Source organism: Sorex araneus, chromosome 2, assembly GCF_027595985.1.
Source record: "Sorex araneus isolate mSorAra2 chromosome 2, mSorAra2.pri, whole genome shotgun sequence".
Taxonomy (NCBI): domain Eukaryota; kingdom Metazoa; phylum Chordata; class Mammalia; order Eulipotyphla; family Soricidae; genus Sorex; species Sorex araneus.
In genome coordinates this window covers 28,642,032-28,648,190 of record NC_073303.1, presented here as the reverse complement: position 1 = coordinate 28,648,190, position 6,159 = coordinate 28,642,032, and the positions used below count along the sequence as shown (strand labels likewise).

Sequence of the window (6,159 nt, the reverse complement as noted above, 5' to 3'; positions counted from 1 at the left end):
CAAATGGAAGCAAAGATAAACCAATGGGACTACATTCAACTAAGAAACTTCTGTACCTCAAAAGAAACTTTGACTAAGATACAAAGATAGTTAACAGATTGGGAAAAATTATTTACCCATTATCCATCCGATGAAAGGTTAATTTCCAAGATATGTAAGGCACTGGTAAAACTTTACAAGATCCACATGGTGAATTAATAAAGGAATTTAAAAAAAAACTTTACAAGAAAAAAACATTCAACGCCATCAAAAATGGGAAGAAAAAAATGAACAGCAACTTCCTCAATAAACTCAAAAGACCAAAAGACACATGAAAAAAATCCCTACATCACTAATCATCAGGGAGATGCAAATCAAAACAATGAGATATCATGTCACACCAGACAGACTGGCACATATTAAATAAACAAGAGCAACCAGTGCTGGTGTGGATGTGGGGAGAAAGGGAGTCTCCTTCATTCTTGGTGGGAATGTCAACTGGTTCTGTCTTTTGGAAAACAACATGGACATACCTCAGAAAGCTAGAAATTGAACTTCCAGATTGTCCAGCAACACTAGTAGGAATATTCCCCAGGAGGCCAAAAGCACATCTGCATGACTATATTCATTAAAGCACTGTTCACAGTAGCCAGAATCTGGAAACAACCGAGTGTCCCAGTTCCAAGAACAGATGAATGTTTAAAGAAACTATGGTACATTGAAACAATGTAATACTATGCAGATGTTTGGAAAAATGAAGTTATGAAACTCGCTTATAAGTGGGTGCAAACGGAGAGTATCATGTTGAGTGAAATGAGTCACGACAGGGACAGACATTGTATGATTGAATATATTTGTGGGATATGAAAAAAAAAAAAACAGGCTATGAGACTAATACCCAAAGTCAGCAGAAACAAGGGCCAGGGAGATTGGTTGGAAGTCGGCCTCAAGTGCTGAGGGAAAAGGGAGTTGGTATAGAGAAGGGACCACTATGACATAGATAGTTGGAAATGATCAATCTGGATTAGAACTGCGTGCTGAAAATAGGTAAAGGAACAAAGATGATAATCTCTCAGTATCTGTATTCCAAATCATAATGCCCAAAGGTGGGGAGAGGGAGAGACAGAGAGACAGAGAGAGAGACACAGAGAGAGAGAGACAGAGACAGACAGACAGACACAGAGACAGACACAGAGACAGAGACAGAGAAAGACAGAGAGACACAGAGACACAGAGAGAGAGAGAGAGAGAGAGAGAGAGAGAGAGAGAGAGAAGTGCCTGTCATTAGAAACTAGATGGGGGTGGGGGTGAGGCAGGATTCTCTCCTCAGGGTATATTGGTGGTGGGAAATGTACACTGGTGGAGGGATGGGTGTTGGAAGATTTGATGACTAAAACTGGCTTATCATGAACAGCTTTGTATCTCATGGTAATTCAATCTAAAAAAACAGACTTGCTTATCTTGCAGTCAGACATCATCATAAATGTTTTCAGTAAAACTCTATTTTGACATTTTTGCAGAGGTTGATTTGGTTACTGAGAACATGACGTGAGCCTGGAAGTATAAGTAGGACTTAGACTTCTAGAGGCAGCTGGTGATCTCAGCACCCCAACAGAATGGCATAATTTTAAATTAAGCCTTTCACTTTAATTTTGATTCTGCTTCCTTGTCCACTAGAATTGTAGTCAGGTATATGAATTTCTAAAACATTTCTAATAGATTTGGTGTAAAAAGATAGGCAACCATTTGTGAGAAAAATATTAACTTATGCAATGTTATAGAAACAAATATTTAAGTACTGTGTAACATTAGGATGTAGTCAAAAGAAAGCAAAGGAGGGAAAACTCTGCTAAAAATTAGGTGAACTTGCATTGAAAACAAGTATTAACCTATTCATTTTAAGATTCCTGAGAGAGTATTATTTTTTACCCATTAACATTGAAATATAGGAAAGAAAATACTCTCAGAGGAGGGACAGGGGAGGGAACTTTGAGACACTGGTGGATACCGGTGGGCACAGAGGGCTCTGGTGGTGCGCTTGCTGTAACAGCACCTCAAAGATAAAATCCTGTTTTTTAAGAACAGACCATACAGCGGTTTTCGGTAAGAACTGGCTTTGGATGAATTTGTTTCCACCTTTGATGGCGGAAAGAACTAATGACTTTATGTACTGAGGGTTTCAAGACTCGGTGAGGAATTGGCCTCATCATTAAAACTGTTTCTGGACCAAGAGCAGCGTCACACGGGGCAGCTCCAGGATGCCCTGCTGGAAGGTTCCTGGCTGCAGGAGCAAGTCCTCTAAGGCTCTTGGGCCCCACCTCTCCCCGCGGACACGCTCCTGCCAGTCCCCCTCTGGTTCCATGCAGGATCCGGTGCGCCCCCCGCCCGAGTCCCGGGCCAAGACTCGCGCCAGCGCCCTGCGCTCACCTCGCTGGCTCAAGGCCGTGGGGAGGACTATTTCATAGTTGTGTCTGCACACCCTGTCCACCTCGGCCCGCCTCCGCTCCCGTAAGTCCTCCTGTGACTTCCAGTTCTTGGCGTGGAGCTCCCCGTGCTCGGTCACCGCCACGAACTTCCCCACGTTGCTGTCAAAGCGCGCGTACTCCTCGCGGTTGGTGATGTACCTGGCCATTACCCGCACCGCTGCGTCCCGTTGGTGTAGTAGCACAGGCCCTTAAACTGGATCACCGACAGTCCCTGCGGGAATCACCATGCGTCACGCCCAGGCAGGGACCCACAGGCCCGGCGGGCCATTCCGGGCCGCAGGTAGGCGGATGGGATCCGAACCCCTGAACCCAGCCCAAGCCCGAAAGCCCGCCTGGACCAGAACCTGTTCCGACACCCTCAGACCCCCGGCCCCGATGCCTCTTTCTCAGACTCCAGGCCTGCCCGAAATTATTCTGGGCTGTCTTCGGATGGGGTTTGGGGAAAGCTGGTCTGGGGACAGTCCTGGACCCCCGAGTTCAGTAAGGAGGGTGAAGCACGGACAGTCTGGGCCCCTGGAGTTAGAGAAAGGGAACTCGACAGAAAATTCGTTTCCCCCTAGGATACCAAGAACCTGAGACACAAGAATCCAACTGAGTGCGACAGTTCAAGGGAATGACCTGAAATGTCAAAAATTAATTCTTTCCCTTTCCTGGCAAGGATGTTGCCTTTTTTCCTGGCAAGGGGCCTCCCTTCGCATCTCTCTCTCCTCAGTCGGAGGTCTAGAGATTTCTGTCACAGTAGAAAGAGTTGAACTACCTACCAGAGTCTTGTGAAGGATTATTTTCTTTTAGAGAACACAAGAGAGGCTGGAGCGGTAGCACAGGGGGAAGGGCGTTTGCCTTGCACCTGCTGAACGGGGTTCGATTCCCAGCATCACATATGGTCCCTGAGCACTGCCAGGAGTAATTCCTGAGTGCAGAGCCAGGAGTAACCCCTGTGCATTGCCCGGTGTACCCAAAAAGACTTAAATAAAACAAAATAGACACAAGGTTTCTGATAGATCAATTGAATTCTGATTAAATTATGCTAATTTCCAGCTTGTGTAGGTTAATTCCAATAAACTCACCATAAGCGTAATTGTATAAAAAATGTCAGAGCTACACATGGAGAGTTAGAAAAATTGGAAGCTAATTTATATCAAGATACTAATGCTGGGGGCTGGAGCAATAGCACAGCGGGTAGGGTGTTTGCCTTGCACGCGGCCGACCCGGGTTCGATTCCCAGCATCCCATATGGTCCCGTGAGCACCGCCAGGGGTGACTCCTGAGTGCAGAGCCAGGAGTAACCCCTGTTGCATCGCCGGGTGTGACCCCCCAAAAAAAACAAAAAAAATACTAATGCTGTTTAAAATGGTTTCTCAGCATGTATAAGTTTCCTTCTTTGCATTCACTTTTTCCAAGTCCATTGTCAATTCAAGTCTCTGGATCCCACTCAATTCCCTGTTTGGTCACAAAATCCCAAAGCCTTCAAAGTCCCATCGGGGTCAAGTACACTCAGATACCTTGAGTTTGCCTCCATGAGCCCTGCCCTCCAGTCAGAAATGCAAAGCCCCTTTCCTCAGCACCTGAGACTACTGCAACCTTGTATTTCCCCAACCTAAAATCCCACAGTGTTTAGTCTTAGCAAGGTATTGGGGGATTCTAAAATCACATATCCTACTGTGTGTTCTCCACTGAAAATCATTAATAAAAAAAAAACAAAAACTCATCCTGTATTTGCTGGCAGTGAACACTCCCAAGTGGTTGTGTCTCTTCTGATGAAGAGCCCCAGATTCAAATCTGTGAAAAGAGGATTGTCCTCAACTTGTCATGATAAAAAGAAATGTAAAAAGTTCTCTTTTCCAAAGAGGAAATTTGTGAAGAAAGATTGCATCCTAAGATCAAAGTTTCCCCCCCCTCAAACCCAAAGGCCCCTCATCGCCTTTCCCCCAAGGCAGTGACTCTGGGGTCTGCACTTACTTGGAGTGTCTCCGCCCTCAGTCACCCGAGTGCTCCACACCACTAGAATCACCATCACAGCTGCTATTCCCAGGCCTCTAGGTATACACAGAGCCATCTTCCAACACAATCTGAGAATAAAAGAAAAACATTTTAGTCAACACAGTTCACACCTAGTGAAAATGTACCAATTTCAAAGAATCAAAAAACCTATGAAGGCTTTCAAGCACTATAGGATTGGAGGATACTTAGCTAAAGAACCAATCAGCACTGGAGTCAAAGCAACTCATTTGTCTCTAGGCAGACATGCTTTACAGCATGCTTTTCTTATCATAGACTCTGGTCATAGAGTTTCTCTCACTGCATAGCTCAGCTATCCCTCACACCATTTTTTTTTCATTTTTAATTAATGAGTCACAGTGAGGGTACAGTTACAGATTCAAACATTTCGTGCTTGTTTTTCCCTCATGCAGTGTTTGGGACCCCATCCCTCCACCAGTGTCCATTCTCCACCACCAATGAACCCAGTATCCCTCCCACCCCCCAATCCCATCCCCCCCCCATCCCGCCTCTTTGACAGGGCATTCCAATTTGTTCTCTCTCTCTCTCCTCTTGGGTGTTGTGGTTTGCAATAGGGGTATTGAGTGGCCATCATGTTCGGATACTAGTCCACTTTCAGCGCGCATTTCCCTTTCCACGTGGGATCTCCACTCACAATTTGCTTGGTGTTTCCTTTTCCATTTGGTATGACTTTTCCCCAGCGTGTGAGGCCAAGTTCCAAGCTATGGAGTCAACCTCCTGGTATTGTATACTACTATTCTTGGTATCAGTCTCCTACCCTGTTATTTTATATTCCACAGATGAGTGCAATCTTTCAATTCTATTCCTCTCTTTTTGACTCATTTCACTTAGCATGATACTTTTCATGTTGATTCACATATATGCAAACTTCATGACTTCATCTTTTCTAATAGCTGCATAGTATTTCATTGAATAGATGTACCAAAGTTTCTTTAACCAGTCATCTGTTCTCGGGCACTCGGGTTTTTTCCATATTCTGGCTATTGTAAACAGTGCTGCAATGAACATATAAGTGCAGATGTCATTTCGACTATACTTTTTTGTTTCTCCAGGATATATTCCCAGCAGTGGTATTGCTGGGTCAAATGGGAGCTCAATTTCTAATTTTTTGAGAAGTGTCCATATTGTTTTCCAAAGGGGATGGACCAGTCGGCATTCCCACCAGCAATGCACGAGGGTCCCTTTCTCCCCACATCCTGTCCAACAGCAGTTGCTTTTGATCTTTTGGATGTGTGCCATTCTCTGTGGTGGCCTCACACCATTTTATCACAGGATTTTTAACCAGTAACATGATTGAAGTGGCACTATTTGGTTGACACAAATGATATTACTTTACCCATTGGCTTTATTGGAAGGAAATAAATAAGTAATGGCAATGTTTATAAAGTGTTTTGCTTGGACAACTGACCTGCATCTTCCTTAGGAAGGAATCTATGGAGACAAAAGGCAAGTATGGTTTCAGGACTGAGCTGTTTGATATAACTCTGAAAAAAAAAATCAGTTTTTGCAAAGCAAACAGACTCCACCTGGCTAGGTTTCTCTGGGGTGAGCCCTGAGGTCACAAGTTTTTGGGTTTTTTTTTTTTTTGCAATTGACTAAGATCTTGTGGCTTCTTTGTGGGTAGAGTAATGCTCTTCCTCTTTTTTCATGGTTTCTCTTGCCGAACACAATATTA

At 44.3% G+C, this 6,159-nt stretch overlaps 1 pseudogene; it reads right to left on the bottom strand.

Annotated features, from left to right (window-relative positions):
* Positions 1–2,188: 2,188 nt before the first annotated feature.
* Positions 2,189–5,898, bottom strand: LOC129401610 (H-2 class II histocompatibility antigen, A-D beta chain-like; annotated as a pseudogene).
* Between the last annotated feature and the right edge of the window lie 261 nt (positions 5,899–6,159).